Source organism: Diplotaxodon limnothrissa, linkage group LG3 (assembly GCF_057381915.1).
Source record: "Diplotaxodon limnothrissa isolate DT_005_m linkage group LG3, D_limnothrissa_male_GT1.1, whole genome shotgun sequence".
NCBI classification, from domain to species: Eukaryota; Metazoa; Chordata; class Actinopteri; order Cichliformes; family Cichlidae; genus Diplotaxodon; species Diplotaxodon limnothrissa.
The window spans coordinates 61122112-61139373 of record NC_140598.1 but is presented as its reverse complement, the minus strand read 5'-3'; the positions used below and the strand labels follow the sequence as shown (position 1 = coordinate 61139373).

Below are 17262 nucleotides of genomic sequence, written 5' to 3'. Positions count from 1 at the left end.
TTTACATGGAGAATTACATCAGATCCTTTTTTTAAATATCTAAATGTCAGTACATATTTTCTGCTGTAGTTTTAGTTGAGACATATGATTGTGTGTATGTGTTTTCGTTAATATACATTCAGCATCAACTTTAGGTACAGTGGTAAAATATTATCCACTCATTTCAATTCATTTCAGTTTTATTTATATAGCATCAAATCTCAATAAAAGTCACGTCAGGCACTTTGTAAAGTAAAGACCTAAAATTATATAGAAAAGAACCCACAACAGTCCCATCCCAAGACCCCATGTGAGGAGGCAGTTGGCGACAGTGGGAAGGAAAAACTCCCATTTAATAGGAAGAAACCTCCTGCTGATGCAGTTCTGTACACCGACACTAGTTACTTTAACGGTAAACAAGATTTGATGACCTTTTTGACAAAATCAACTGAAAATTAGATTTGAAACGCTTCATAAAGGTTAGTCAGTTGCATTAGATTTGAGAGGCATGGCTAATAAAACGTGTTTTTCGTTTTCTCGCACTACTGAAGTATGTTTGAGTGTTACATTTGTTGCATTGTGTTCAATGGCATTATAATAGGCAAATAGGGCTGCCACGATTTGTCGACTAGTCACGATTACGTCGACTATCAAAATCGTCGACGACTGATTTAATAGTCGACGCGTCGTTTGAAACTTTGTAAGATCACAAAAGACGCAGGAATAAGTGGCAGGATTTAAGAGTGTAATAACGGACTGAAACAGAAGATGGCAGCATTGCATGTACAAGGATGTCAGCTACCGTTAAACCCCGAAGAAGAAGAAGAAGAAGCAGCTGTGTCCCAGAATTCATAACGCGGCCCAGCGCAGTTTCCAACAATGGCGGCAGCTAGTTAGTTTTAATGTTACTCTTATTCTTCTTTCTGGGTCACAAAATAAACGTTTAACATATTTTCAGGCGAGAATGTAGCTGTGTAAACCTCAAATATCTGCTCAGTTTATCAGGACACCACATATTTTCAAAAGCGCTCCGACGTTTTCGGAGACATCTGTTACCCACTAGCTCGTTAGCGAGCCGGGGGCTAGGCTCACTAGCGCCGTGAGAACACCGGACTCCCCACAAATCGTTTTCAAACCCACCGCTGTCTTTCGCTACTCAGGTTAAATATATATGAGTCACTTAGATAACTTAAAATGTTATTGTTTGGCTTTTTTTTTTTTAGTATTTTATTTGTTCCTGAGTAAATCAGTTTGTCTGAGATTAAAGTTATAGTTTTTACACAGCTGAATAAACGTCAAGCAGACAGCTGATTATCAGAAGTGTGAGATGCTCGAGAATATACTCCAGTGTCCTGTTATAGTTTAGATAGCAAGGAGTTTATTAAACTTCACCGAAACAATCTGCAAATTTCATAAAAATTTAACAAACTATCATCTTGTCTTTACTTTTAGTGAGCACATACCTTAAACACTTAAAGCTGTAAGCTAATGATAGTTATATAAGAGCAGATGCTGCTGGTGCAATAAGCTGTAGTTTTATGTCCAATGGATGATGATCTGATTAGTCGACTAATCGCAAAAATAATCGGTGACTAGTCGACTATCAAAATAATCGTTTGTGGCAGCCCTATAGGCAAATAAATTAATCAGCTTGGAGTTCAATATTTTTTTAGTTAAAAATGCTATAAAACTATAGAAGTCTCTGCCAGGATTATTTCAGGAATATGACAGAAAAAAAGTCAAGGAAACAGCGTCTGTGATTGGCCAATCTCCCAATCAAAGTCTTCTTCATTAATTCAAACTGATCCGACTTTCCTTTGGAGGATTATCTGATGATGAGTCAACCCGCCATTTTCAGTTTAAGAGTTTACACTTTCAAAGCCGAGGCTGTGATCAGGTGCATGGATTTTGGGGGACAGGAATGTAACTTTACTCTAAGATGCTGAGGTTTCTGGGAGAGAGCATTCAACACAAACAACCTTGACTGCAACACGTGCCAGCACGCTTCATGAAAATAGTATTTTTATTTCTTTGTCCACCACCTGCCCCAGTTTCCAACTTCCTTGACAATTTGGCCACTTCCCAGAAGTGTAAAAGTGTGCTCTTCTGACACAGTGGAGGAGAACCAGGATGTATCACAGAGATAAAAGTTCAAGGGGATAGAGCGATACTTCTCCTGAATAATCTGCTCAAAGCAGGAATTGGGTGCAAATATTTGATGCAAAATATTAAGATAAGTGCAAAGTTCAGTATCTACTTACTTTATGTCAAATGGGTGTAACATGCAGTGGAAGTGTTGGTCTGTGTGAAGTGGCTTTTTACTCAGCTCTACTATGTCTGATTTCTATTGGCCAGTGCTGCTGTGGAAATGTGTGAATTATTTGTAATCTCTGTGGTATGCTTGCTTTTCAGGTACAGGCATTTGGCCACCCACTTAGTCCATACACATCCAGAGTGTTCTCAACAGTGGCAGGTAAGATGAACAAGCTTATCCGTGTGTGTGCGTGTGTGTATTTTTACTCTAATAGATTATCGATGCACTGCTGGGTTGGTTGGCTGCAGCAGACAGTGGAAATGGGCCTGGCCTCCCCTGAGGAAACGAGATATCTCACACAGGCACACTACACACAGTAGCTACAGACACAGGCACAGTGTGACTTGCGAGGGAAAAAAAAGCTCTCACGCGCAAGACTTTAAAGCACATTTTGCACACTCACACACACTTACGAACAATTAGACACACCACACACCTGCTGGGTTTTCAGATGAAGCTGAGCTCCATACTGGCTCTAACCGAAGATAAAAGGGGGAGAAGAAGAAAGACAGGCAGGAGAGGAGGGACTAGAGAGAGGGATGGGAAGGTTGAGGAGAAGAGAGGAGGCGGGTAGGGAGCTATAAGACAAAGACAGAAAGCAGATAAAGCAGGAAGAGGAGGGGCATGGATGAAGAGTGATGGCCAACTCTTCCACCTCTCCTCCCTTCTTCCGTCTCACTCTCCTTTGTGAACAGATGGATAGAGGTATCAGATTGTAATGAGAGCCAAAACAGGAAAAAAGGGCTAGAAAGACACATATGTACGCTACACACACACACACACATGACTGAACACAACACTTTTAACTATGCTGACAGATGCAGTACTTTGCATCCCGTGTAGTTTACTGGCTCTACGTTGTCCACAGCCATAATATTTACATGCATTCAGGTCAGATGGGTTCTGCAATACAGTGAGTTCACTGTATACAAAAATGTTACAAATCTGAGCAGTGCCTAGTGATGATGTTTCTCCTAGATAGACACACAGGGAAGAAGCTAGAGGCTCCAGGCGTGTGATGCATCAGACGAACAGAGGAAAGAAAGAGATGAGGCGAGATGAGCCCTGTACATTCTTACATGCAGAGTTATGAGGGTATGGTGAAGAATCCAAAAGTCACAAGTGTCAGTGAGTTCAACAGCAGGATGTGTTGAGTTCTTCGCGTATCACGGCATACTTCCTCTCTGAGTTGATGGACATTAATAATATTAGTACTGTAACATAACTGTGGCGCGGCTGTGGCTCGGAGGGTAGCATCTACTCACCGCGTGGTTAGCGGGTCGATCCCTGACTGCTTCATCTCAAAGTGTTCTCGGACAAGATGCTGAACTCGATGCACTCATCAGCGTGAGTGTTGGATAGAAAGATATTGGGTGATTAGTGTAGAAAACCACTATATAAGAACTCAAACATGACTTAGTTTTGACAGCAGAGGTTGGGAGTCCAGCAATTTATACGCCAAGCAACTTCAGGAATGCTGCTTTATTCAATATTAACACACATTTAAGGGGAACACTAGTGGTCTTTAATCACTTCAGTCATCAGTTAACAGTTTAAACATTAACAATCCTACGAGTCTTTGTGCTGTCAGGTGCAAAACTGTACTCCGTCTCCAACTATGTTTATATCTAACTGTCAATTTAAGGTTTGCAAACTTTTAAACATTCAAACGAAGTGAACTCTCAATAGGATGTTTTCCATCAGTTTTTTGGAAATTGCTGTCGAAGTTGAGCATCCACTAAAAAGCTGGGAAGTGTCTTTCGGCAGCCGATTGGGGTTAGGTTTCCTTGGAGGATTTTTCACTACTCCCAAGCTTTTCCATAACTTTTTTGAAAGAAGTGCCAAAAATGGCCTTTAAAAGCACTTACCGACGGCCTTGCCGAGAGCTGGATTTGAAGATTAATGTCTCTCTCATGTGTGTCGGGTAAATGGCCGCAGGCAGCAGCTGCTTAGCTTAGCACAAAGCCTGTAAACAGACATCCTGAAGCCTTGTCATCGCTGTGCTTTTGGATGTCATCCAGTTTAGTTTTCAGGAAGCTACTGTTACAGGGAAAGGAAAAGTGTGGCACATAACCCTTTGGAAAACCACAACTTGTCAGTTGCACTCTTCTTCTGATCTAACTCTTGGCAAGGAAGCAGGTCTTTCTTAAAGAGCAGTATTGTAGTCGTACAAAAAGAGACGTACATGCGTCTTCGCAGAGAAGGGTCGTTTTAGCTCTGTGTGTGTGTGTGTGTGTGTGTGTGTGTGTGTGTGTGTGTGTGTGCGTTGACGCTTATTGTGGTGCCTTTGCATCTACTCACAGGGTAAATCAGTTGCTTTTCTTAGTGACTGCTAAACGCACTGGTAATCCTTCCAGTTGAACTTGTTGTGGCAAAGAATCAACAGCAGAAGAAGAGTGCAACACATTTCAGGGAAACAAAGAGGGAGGGGGTGCAGGGAGAGGCAAAGCCTAAACTAGTATTAAATGAACACAGCTGTGCCTCGTTAAACATTAATTGGCAATTAATCAGACCCCACCCCCCCATCCCCAGTTGATTATATCTTTATATCTTTAAAAAAAAAAGGGAGAGAGAGAGAGAATAAAGTAAATTATTCACCAGCATCAGGAAAATCTGTTCCATCACAACCTCTCCGTCTCCCTCCCTGCTTCTTCTCTCCTCCATCTTCTTGCCCGTCTCCTCCCTCTCTGTGCTTCTTTCATTTCATTAATATAGTTTTATGCCTTTATCTGCGCTTCCTTCCCCTCATCCGTCTATAGTTTATCCAAAGATGGAAAACGAGGGAGCGAAAGAGAGATGTCATAGAACGGAGGAAGTGCCAGAGGGGGCGAAGGATGGAAGACGGGGAGGAAGGAGAGGCCCCCAAATGAAGGATTACAACAGGGAGAGCGGGACTGTTAGTTAACTGCGTGTGCGGATACATCCTCACTTGTTGATTTCTTGGTCTTGAGGTTATAAAACCTTGCCGAGTGAATAGAGTAGCCATAGCATAGCCAACATCTGGCAGCAGTGAACAGACGCAGCAGAGTTTTAGCTGATTACATTGTAGCTCCTCCCCCTTCTGCTGTGTTGATACAGCTAGAGCCAGAATTTGCTGTCCTGACCTAGAAATTTTACTTCTGTTATTCATCTGACAGCAAAGAAAACATGCATGCTGGTTATTTTGCAGTAGCCATTGATGGCTTCTGTCCTTTAATCTGCCGCTTCTGAATGTTTCAGCTTCATGTCCGAATGCACACCCTGCTCACTTTCATGTATTCCCGCGTGGACCGACCCAGTAACTTTAACCCAGCACATGATGGATGATGTTACAGTGACGACCAGGAGACTCATGTCTCTACTGTGTGACCTCTTAAAGACACGGTTTAGGAAGGCAACACATGCATTTGTGCATGGAGGAAGATAGTGTTAACTTTATTGATTATTTACAGCAGGGGTGTCAAACATAAGGCTCGGGGGCCAGATTCGGCCCAGCAAAGACTCCAAACTGGCCCACTGGACGGCTTTGGAAAGTGCGATTGATGGCCTAAATTTTGGACTTTGGACTGTTTTCATGTTTTGACCCAAAACCCAAAGAGTTGCGCTGAGATATTTCTCTCATTTCCTTTTACTTACCACAATAGAAAAACTGTGCAAAGACTGAAATTTGCACTGTAAAGGTATAGTTGCACATCTTCACTCTGACAGGGGAATTGGTCCAGGTGACTAAAGATCAAAGTGGGTCATAGGTCTGATTTTGGTGATTTATAGTAAACAGAAACAGGACTCTGACAGTTGAGCTGTTTTTTAAAACCTGCAGTTCCATGATTACTGTTACTAAACTAAAGTGTGTGAATGCATTCCTGTAATTACATATCGCATGTGGCAGAGTAAGTTTGTGGACAGAACGACATCAATTCATCAAACTGACGAGGCGTCCGTGCCTGAAAAGTGCGAAACTTCTGACCCCTAACCTGCATGAGTCAGGAAGGACAGGTTTTGAGATGCTGAATCGACAAAAACTTGAAACACGAAACCAGCCGGTGTTTGATATTCATCCACTTTGGAGACAGAAAAAAGAAAAAGCTGAAATTTTGGTCTGAGGCAGAGAGAAAACGTGTATTTTCAAATGCTCCCAGGCAGATGTACTCTCAGAGCAACCTGCGAACGATGTTGAGGTTCATATGCAGCATATGTGGCCGCAGGCACTTTCTGTTCCTACTGTAAAGTGTTTGAAGGCGAACTGTGCGCACCGTGTGCGTGCAGTAAACCCAGTCTGTCCTGCAGATCCAGTACTTCAGGCTGTTCTGCCCAGTGCTACAAGCTTATATAACAGTACTGATTACAGCAGCAAGAATAACCTGCCTTGCACTCACTGACACACTTTTTTTCCCCCACCTCCCCTCGATCTGTCGCTATCTCCTCATCCCAGCTCACACTTGTTTCCTCTCTCCCACAACTAGGCTATTTCCATCTCACTCAATTAAATGATCTCTCAAACATGCTCTCTCTGTTTCCCTCTGTGTCTTTTCATTATCTGACGCTGCTTCCTTTCTCTTTGCTCTCTTTATTGGTGTCACTTTGGCTACATCCCAAAATTCACGGCTATTATTCACCCTTTCTCCACTCATACCTCTATTTCTCGCTTCTTTGCAGTCTTCTCTAACGGTTGCCGTCTATCTGCCCTCAGAATCTCAGTCTCTTTCTCCCGCGCTTTCACTCCGTCTGGGCTTCGGCTCAATAATTACAAATGCTATGAATATTGGCTAGAGGCCAAATCAGCACAGCAATCAATACAGTGAGAGAATTATGTAACGTGGCACCCAACTGACTGGTCGTCTCTCCTTGTTCCTTGCTCGGTAGTTTCCTCTTTTGCTCCCTACCCTCTGCCATTGTCTCACCTTGTTTACTTCCCTTTATTTGCTTTTGCCCTCATTTAACCAACTGCATTGTCAGTCGTATTTATCAGCAGGTTCAGTTTTAGGCTGAAACTGAACCTGTGCAGGCTTACGCTGTTGTCACATCTGAATAACTGCCAAGAATCAAAGTCTAAATATGATTTTTTAAAATATAATTAGATCTTTAACCTGGTGGGTGTGTGAGATGGAAAATAAAGTTTTTAGAAACAACACAAGGGGACGCACTCTGGAGTTTAGTCTGTGTAAAGGCTCATTTGTTTGTGATCACTGCCTAATTACAGTGTAGCTTGAAGCCAGGGAGAGCATTAGAAGTGAGGCATGGGCAGGTAGAAACTACACTAAGCAGTCTGTCAATTGTCCTGCTTGCTAGGGTAAAACTGTAAAAGTGCTTGTGCGCCTTCAAGTCGACTCCCAGGTTTTCTGGTTAAATAGACTCACAACAACATTTTATCTACTTGATCAAATGAATTATCTCACATCTTTGTTTGACTTCCTCATTGGGCTGTTGCCAAGCTCCTTTGCTTAGCCATTGAGAGTAGAACTGCAGCAGACTGCAGATGTGCCTGCACTCGGTTATTCTGGGAAGCGTGCAGTTTGACTCCTCTGTGAGCTAGTAGCCTACACCAGATCCCTTTTGTATTAGAGCGCTATTTATGTATCTCGTATAAAAGCGTTCACTCGTCTAACTGCACATACTTGCGTGACGTCCCATTCCAAATCCATAGGGTTTATTATGATGTTGGCACGCCCTTTGCAGCTATAAGAGCTTCAAATCTTCTAAATGGTAAATGGCCTGTATTTGTATAGCGCTTTTATTAGTCCCGCCTAGGGACCCCAAAGCGCTTTACACACCCAGTCATCCACCCATTCACACACTGGTGGAGGCAAGCTATAGTTGTAGCCACAGCTGCCCTGGGGCAGACTGACAGAAGCGAGGCTGCCATATCGCGCCATCGGCCCTTCTGGCCATCACCAGTAGGCGGTAGGCGAAGTGTCTTGCCCAAGGACACAACGACCGAGACTGTCCGAGCCGGGGCTCGAACCAGCAACCTTCCAATTACAAGGCGAACTCCCAACTCTTGAGCTAGGAAGGCTTTTACAGGGTTTAGGAGTTTGTTTATAGGAATTTTTGACCGTTCTTCCAGAAACACATTCGTGAGGTCTGACACTGATCTTATAATAAGTAGGCCTGGCTCGCAATCTTTGGTTTAATTAATTACAAAGGTGTGCTGTCAGGTTGAGATCAGGACTCTGTGCGGGCCAGTCAAGTTCTTCCACACCAAAACTCTCTCATCCGTGTCTTTATGGACCTTGCGTTATGCACTGGTGTGCAGTCATGTTGGAACAGGAAAGGGCCGTCCCCAAGCTTTTCCCAGAAAGTTGGGAGCATGAAATTGTCCAAAATGACTTGGATAATGAAGTTTAACCATTAAGAGTTCCTTTCACTGGAACTAAGGAGCTGAATCTAAACCCTGAAAAACAACCCCACACAAACTTTACACTTGGCACGGTGCAGTTAAACAAGTACCGTTCACCTGGGAACCGCCAAACGCAGACTCGTATATCGGGTTGCCAGACAGAAAAACGTGATTAATTTCTCCAGAGAATACGCCAACATGCTTTTGTACCACTGGATCCAACACTTTGGGTTGACCTTGGTGATGTAAGGCTTGGATGCAGCTGTTCGTCCATGGAATCCCATTCCATGAAGCTTTCTACGCACAGTTCTTGACCTAATCTGAAGGTCACATGAAGTTTAGAGGTTTGTAGCGATTGATTCTGCAGAAAGTTGGTAATCTCTGCGGACCACGTGCCTCACCTCACCCAGCCTACCAATTTGGTGTCATTCCACTTTGTTATAATACCACTAACAGCTGATTGTGAAATAGTTAGTAGCGAGGAAATTTTACAAATGTGCACAGGTGGCATCCTATCACAGCGACCCAGTTTTTCACAAATGTTTGCTTTTGATTTTATGCACCTGTGGCCATGAAAGTGATCGGAACACCTGAATTCAATGATTTGGAAGGATGACTGAATACTTTTGGCAACATAGTGTATCTTTGTCTCACGTACTCCTCCGAGGTTACCGAATTATGCCGCTTGCTTTTACGTTTGAACTGACACCTGTAAGTAATGTGTACGAAAACTTGTATAATCATTTGCTTTTCCATCATGCAGATGATGAAGAACCTTTTTTAATGCAAATAACGACAAAACTGTAACTTTATTGTGACGGAAGTGTTATAGCAGTGCGTTACGTTACTGCATCACAGCCGAGTGCAATGAAACTGAAGTAAATCGCTACTTTGGTAGCCAGCACTGATCAGAAGTCATAATCACCAATAATGCATTTTAATTTTCCACTGCAAATATATTAAATATGTATGGATCTACACGCTGTGCATCTATAACAGTGATGCAGCAGCCGTTTAAGTTGTCCTGTTCAACTTTGTACTCAAATGCTTGTTATTGGAAAGAGAATATTGAGACAGAAGCACTGAGGGCTCAGTGTTTCTGTCTCAATATTCTCTGTTACCTCACTATTCTGGTCATGCAGCGTGGAGCTGTGTGTCATGGTGCCCCTACATTTTTGTTGCGGGTGGGGGGTTGGGGTCTATAGGAGTCAGGCAGTGCAATAGTAGTGCCAATCTTTCCTCCAGTCTGTGCCCTGGTCAGAGAGCAGTGGCTCCATGCTGTACTTTCCATACCGTCACCCTGTAACCGCCAACCCCCCCTCCTGTCTCTCTCTCTGCCGGCTTTCCGACTGTACTTTTTCTCTATGCTCTGGAATTCCATCTTCCTGCACGTGGACAGCACTTAAAAGGGCATTTTGTGTGTTTATGTGTGTCTAAACGTGAGCTTTAGGAAACAACTCTGTGAGGAAGAGGAAGCATGGAGTATGTATTTTTGTGTGCAACATGTCAGCAAGTGGACACTACTGTCTCTACCCCTGAACTTAGTTTCTGTGCCTGCTGTACATGCAGCACATTTTGTAGCCACTCATTTAATAAAGTGGTCCAAAGCTGTGAACAAAGTGTTACTTGTTAGAAAACATTTAAAAGATCATTTTGAATAGCGTTCCTTGTTCATTAGCCAGCCTTGCACGCTCAGTATCAATCTGAAAAGCTCTTCATTAGTTACACAAATGTCTTGTGATGTCCTCAAGATAACAAAAACACTAGCAAAGCAGTGGAAGGAAAGAAAGTAGTGGAAAACATAAAGGCTGACATTCAGTCTCATTGGGGGTCCCATATATATGTGTGTATGTGTGCCTATATATAGGTGTTTTTACTGTTACGTGTATCAGTAAAACGTTGAGCAGATGAGGTTCCAGTTAAACCTAGATATCAAACATACGTAAACAAATTAGCCACACTGTCCAGTCTCAACTTTGTTTAGTAGTTGCACACATGCAGACTTATGCTGTGAAGGGTCGTTACAGCTTTATGATGTGATCTGATTTGCCTTAACTGTTGGCAAAACCGGAGCAGGTTGCAAGTGAGCCAAGTCTGACCATTTTTTCCATGCTGGATCAGTGACTCAGATTCATTGCGGTTAAAAACTATGAAGAATTAGGCCAAGTCGTCATAAAATGGGAATTATTCTTTAGGTTCAAATTTTGCACAAAAAACACCCCCAAAAGTTTAGAAGGTGGAAACTGATTAATTTAATTCAAAATAAATCCCAAAGTCTGTAAACGCAGGTCGGGTTGTTTCTTAATCTGGACATTATTGTTCTCACTAAGCCTTGTGTTGGTCTCTGTTCCCCACTGCGCAAAGTGACGTCACAGTGACATCTTTAATAAGTCATTTTTGGACGTACAATTTTGGTCCACTGAATGGGTTGCTTTGTAACGCCAGATGACGTTGTTTTTTAGTGTCTACTGAATGTCTAGTGTTGACATGAGTAGGTCCTCCGTGTACACGGTATTTATAATCCAAACGCGTCGTTGTAGACGTCCTTTCATTGTCCAACTTCAACGTATTTTAGACGTCATGCTATAGACGCTGTAGTACCATGCTTCCAGAGAGTGGAGGACATGTTTTCTGTACAGAAACAGTCATGAGTGAAGGAATGCAGGAAGGCAGAGTGATCAGCAGACACCTCCAAGATGGCGCCGGGCTCCTGACGCTAAAACAAAACTGAGCAGCTGCTCGGTGGCTTTGGAGCAGAAATGTTCCCAGTGTCTTACAGGCAGTTTGCAAAATGTGGGCATCGACAAAGACCGTAGAGCAGATAGTCGAGTTCAAACATTCATACTTGCACAACCCGTGCATCGCAACTTCTCTCAGTCCAGCTACCGATCACAGCCAAATTCGCTTTCTCTTACAAAGCTCTTCACAATAAAACACTATACTCGTAAAAATAAACCATATATAATGCAAATGCTTTTTTAATCTTGTTAAACACATTGTACGTCTTTTAAAAGGAATTCCAAATGTTTTCTAAATACTTTAACCATTATTATTTTACTTTTTAACATGGATTTCAATGTTTTTATTATCTCAACACATTTTAAGAAATGACTTTTTTAACCTGGTTACAAACAAATAAGATGATTCGTTGAAATAAATAAACCAATTAAGGAAAAACAGTAAAATGTGAAATAACAAAAAAACCCCACATGTACTGAATAAAGTAGGCTAACGCATAATAAATCATGTTTGCTTATAAATAATCCTTATTCATATGTATTGTGTTGATAACGACAATGTTGCTATTCATCATATATCTATTATATATATTAAATTACATTTATTAATCATGTAAATGTGATGATGCAAAGTTCAAATGTTGAACGTCAGTCACATTGACGTCCAGGTTGGGTCATGGTCAAGAATTGGCCGAGGACCGATGGACCCAATATAGACACGATCTGCACGTCTATCTGACGTCCAATGTTTAAGTGGGTCATCACCGGCTTCTCACATCTGTTGGTCGTGAAGATTTTTGGTGTTAATCGATTCACATCTGCATGGCAGCAGCATCAGAGTTTTATAAACCACCGCCGGTTTTCTACATCTGTATTGATTATATATTTTTTAATCATTAGTGCGTCTACTGTAGGTCAATGCACGTCTCCATCAGGCTTACATCACATTAATGAAGAAGAGAAATCGAGGTGGAGAGCGAGCACGGAGGCTCCTTCTGCTCTCCAATCCCATCTGCTTGACACAGAGGGAGGGAGGGAGAGAAACAGAGAGAGCGGTGGTAGACGAATGAGAACGAGGCCAGATCAGGCTGAGGGAGGGATGGGGGGTGAGGGGGGGTGGAAAGGGGGGAGGTGCTGTTTAGAGAAAGGCAGGGAGTGAAAAAAAAAAATCAGAGGGAGGCAGGCTGGGGGGTTGGGCTCCGAGCTTGTGCATGTGAGAGAGAGAGAGGGAGAGAGAGAGAAAGCAGCCGAATGTGTGTTATATATGTATGTGTGTGCGTGTTTGTGCGCACATGTGTGTGTGTGTGTGTGCGCTCGCTCTGTTCCTTTCCTTTCTTTGTTTGACTACTGAGTGGGGGAAAAAAGCGAGACAGAATATAGAAAGATAGAGAGAGAGGGTGAGGAAGAGGAACACAGACCGAGGAGAAGAGCAGGATCTAAAAGCAGTGTCACTTTTATTTTATTTAGAGAAGAAAAAGAAGAAGAAAGACAAAGAGGATTTCTGTTTTGGTGTCTTTTTCCCCCCCTTCAGTTCTTCCTTTGCAGGCTGTAGAATAAGAAATATACATATATATATACACAACAGCAACAACAACACTGCACTGAATGCTTTTGACAACAGTGTCATATTCAGGAGCAGTGAGTGTTTTGTGTGTTGGCTCAGTGCGCGTGTGTGCGCTGAGGAGGTGGGGGGAAGCAGCCTGTGCAGTTTAAAGGGAAAATACAAGGCACGCACAAAGCTGGGAGCACAGGCAGGCAAGACAGCAGGAAAGGCGAGGGAAGGGAAGGTAGTGGGAATCTGCTGAGCTGGCTGACGCTCTAACCGACAAGCTGCTTTTGGAATTTTTTTTATTTTTTTATTTTTTTTTATTTTTACACCACCGATCCAGCCCTGGGTCTCCCCTCTGTGCTCGGCCTGGACCCGGCCACGGTAAGGCGAGCTTCCTATCCGCAAACCTCTCAGCTGTTTGACCACTGCCGCTCTGCAGACAAAAGCAGGAGAAAGTTGCTCTGTGTGTGCGTTTGTGTGTGTGCAGATGGAGAGGAGCTAAAGCTAAAGGCTGAAGCTAAGGCTGAAAGGCGTGAGGAATACAGCACAAAGGGAGCTTGTGTGCTCCAGCTGGGGCCGTGTGTGTGTGTGTGTACGCTTTTGTGGACGGCCGTGAGTGTTTATGTCTCGCGGTGTACCCAAACTTTTGCATGTAAGGGATGCCCCCAAAATAGACAAGCACTGAACAACTAAGCCCCCTCCTTTTTCTTTTCTCTCTCTCTTTTTTGAATTAGGATTTGTGCTGCTCTGGCTGATTGTGTGTAGAGTTAAGGCTTCTGTCATAATAGCCATCATATGGCAGTTCTTGGTGCTTTTCATGCAAGCAAATATTCTGAAATCAAACTATTGCTGGGAAGCAGAAGAAACCCAGTAAGAAGTCTCTTAAAGCTCCCAGCATGCTGGTTTTTAAACCAGCGGTTCGGTTCACAGCAGGGTGATCTAAATGCTCCAGGAGGATGTGCAGCCAGCTGGCTCACAAAAAAACACAAAAGTAGGGTTTTGGTTTTTTTTACTTGTGTCTTTTTAAAAAAAATCGTCTTCATCCTTCCTCCTCTCCTCTCTTGAGTTTCTTTTCTCCTTCTTTCCTCTTTCCTCTTCACTCCATGCTGATTTAAATGCCAGCTTTGCACAAAGGCTTTCTCTATTTCTTGCACATTCTTCTGCTTTTTTTCAGTGCTTTCCTTTTTCTTGCACTTTCTGACTTCATCTCACTGTCATGATATTGGCAGGTGACTGTGCTGGAACATGGATCTTGTGACTTTACCGCTCAGGCACCGGGTGAATGCCTGTCTCTTCTGCACACGCAGATGCCGACTCCCATTATTAGTTTTTCAACACACACAGCTCACTAATACAAAGTGTGCGCCGTCCTGTCAAGTGTGTTGTGGTCTGGTCGTGGTGGTGGGGTTTTGGTCTGCTCTGGTCTTGTGGTTAGCACTTGCTTTTTAAAACGAGTGTGTGTTTGTGTGTGCGTGTTTATGTGCACGCTCCTCAGTGTAAGCGTGTGAGAAACTCGACACTTGCGCCGGCGTCTGCCTGGAGCTAATATTGGTGTCACTATGTGACTTTGTGTGCATTTGTGTGAGTGTGTATTGGCGTGTCGGTCCCTGTCCTAATTAAGTCCTTGCCCCCCCTGCGTTCAAACCAATACAAACATTCCTAGAATAAAAGCCTGACTAGAAAGACATCTCACGCGTCCCACTGTAAACTGATCCCTCCAGTTCTCCCACTCACACACGTGAGCGTCCGGGTCTGCACATGCGCACACACACATTTCCACACACAAGGCAAAAAAAAATCTCTGTTACTATTTTATTTGCTGCCCCCACCCTTCCTGTTTTCCCTGGGGAATTTCCTCCTTTCTCTCTCTTTTTTTCATTAGTCCATTACCAGTGGAAGTAGAACATCTTCTGCTCTGACATTTCTTTCCTTTTATCTTTTGTTTCCTTTTCCTACATTTTATTCATTTCTTTTTTATATCCACCACTTCCTGTCCAGCTGTCATTATCCTGTAGTGGCGTGCCAGGCATGGTTCAGCCAGGGACGCCTGCTGTGGACTGGGATACATCATAGCTGCACACTCTCTATCCCACATAGCCTTGCCCAAATAGGAAATATTGTATACAGGACGCAGCCAGTACTAATGCTGCGCTAATCTGTTTATACTGTGCTGCTGGTTCCCATAGAGAGAACAGAGTATGCTGTATTAGCAGAGATAGATCTGACATTAGAGCTGGGCAGAACTGATTAAGATAAGGCAGGTCACAGAGTTGAGTTGCTGCGTGTTAGGTTTCAGGTGTTATATTAGAACAAAGACATTAAATAATGGAATGTGAGCAGTGAAGGAGCAGAAAGGAAAAGCAATGAATTTGAGTTGGTTTTTTTGCATTCTTGCATTTTAAAACAGCTCATATTTTTCATCATATGAAACCAAATACTACTTTCCAGGAAAACCTAATAAAAAGTTAACATAGGTTTAAAACAATAAATGTAGTGTGCACCACAGGTACAGGGCTTTTAAATAAACATAGCATAGTGATGTCCCCACACAGATTCCTTACAGTTTACCTTCATGACGGCTGCAGTTGTATTTTTTTTGCCCTGCAGGAACAGTTTTGCATAGTCATTAGTCGGTGGGAGGGGCTGACCCTGCCCAGCTGCGAGTGGACGTGTGTTTTCCCAATGCAGATAAAATGCGGGGATGAGGCCTGTGATGACTGTTGACTCTGGAGCTGTCTGTGTAGCAACAAGCCATTTCCTGCACTGAGAGCCATTAGGACGCCACCCAACTCCCCCCCCCCTCTCGTCTGTCACCCACCATGTTCCTGTGTTCCTCTGCAGATGTGCACATACGTAAACACACATATACACGATGGATGGGTGGGAGTGGGGGGGGTGCTGTGTTTTTGCGCCTGAAATTGTGTGTGTACATGTGCTGCTCTCCTCTTTACCCCCTCCTCAGCCCCAGGGCAGTCCCCCATGGCTGAAGAAAAGGGGTGGGTTGGAGGGGGGTCGGGGGATTGCACATTCATTGGAATGGAGGTTGAGATAGCAGTGGGGAGGAGGTGGGGTGGGTTTTGGGGGGTTGTAAGAGTGATTGAGTGTGTTGCCTGGCGAAGAAAAAAAGGGGGGGGGCAGAAAGAAGAGGGGAAAAGCCCCCTCCCCCCTCGTGTTTAAAGAACTGGAGGGGGAAAGGGGGGAGGAGAAGGAGAGGAGCAGACAGACAAGATAGGAGATTCAGGGGTGGAGGTGAGGGGAGGACGGGTGGATGGCTGGCGCCGTGGCTGGCTTGCGTTTGCGGAGAGAGGGGCTGGGCTATTAACAGCTCGTGTTCAAGTAATAGTTTGAGACGCTTTGATGTTCATAATTGTCTGTTTGCTCCTGGAGCTGATCCAATGAGCTGACAGCTCAACGCGGTGACGCTTTCGAGTCATCGCTGCAGTTCTGGACAAAACTGAGAAGACAAAAGTGGTTCTGAGCTCATGTGTGCAGAATATAGCGTCAAACAGTGATTAAGCCAAATGCTGGCTTAATCTAGACCGATTCATTCATATGTTGCTTGGACATTAATTGTAGTTTGTTTAAAAAAATGATATGTGTTTGATTTGGAAAGAATCAGGCTTTGGTGAGCTGTGCGTGTATAGTGGTACCAGCTGTCTTTGTGCTGTTTCCAAAGCAAGGTGCAATTTGGTGTGTTAAATAGTACATGTACCATGAGTGAACTCTACTTTCACAACTGTCATGTATTCAAAGAGCATTTTTTTTATTGATTCGTGTTTTTTTTAATTTGTTTTTCGGCTACATGAGCTAGTGCTATGCTTCTTCTTTAATTGCAGTAGTTATATATATTCCAGAGTTTGTTAAAACACAAAGGGATAAGGCTTAGGTGACTAATTCTATTATGCGGGGGTCAAAGGGCTCAAGAAGATTAGCTTTGGCCTTGGTGCTAATGCGTACCACGGTAACTAGCCTGCATAAGATGCCGTTTGATTAGCCGAGTGCGAGACAAAAGGCAGAGAAGCTGGGCAGGTTGAGGGAAGGTTAGGAGCACGTACTCGACTTCTTATTTGCACAGATAGGTTTGGCTCTGAGCTGCAGCCTGTGACGCTCGAGAGAGAGAAACGAATTAGAAAGAGAGAAAAGAAAAGGGGAGCACAGATGAAGAGATGTCTGGGACGGTGAAAGAAAAGTAGCCATGCTGAGACATTGAGAATACACACACACACGCACACACACACACACACACACACACACACACACACACACACACACACACACACACACACACACACCCATTGGCAGGAGTAGTGTGCTGAGTGTGCACATGGTTTCTTTGTGTAGAGGAGAGGGGCCAGGGTTTGTTGAT

General features: G+C 43.5%; 1 protein-coding gene across 2 annotated transcripts in view; it reads left to right on the top strand.

Moving 5' to 3' along the window:
• kdm6ba (lysine (K)-specific demethylase 6B, a) overlaps nt 1-17262 on the top strand; it is a 107115-nt gene that overhangs the window by 44982 nt on the left and 44871 nt on the right. Inside the window, exon 6 of one of the 2 annotated variants that reach the window (XM_085349682.1) lies at nt 2392-2452. The gene's annotated coding sequence lies outside the window, so the exon portion shown is untranslated. Of the gene's footprint in view, nt 1-2391; nt 2453-13044; nt 13278-17262 lie in introns of those variants that run through there. The other variant, XM_085349681.1, reaches the window with a different exon arrangement.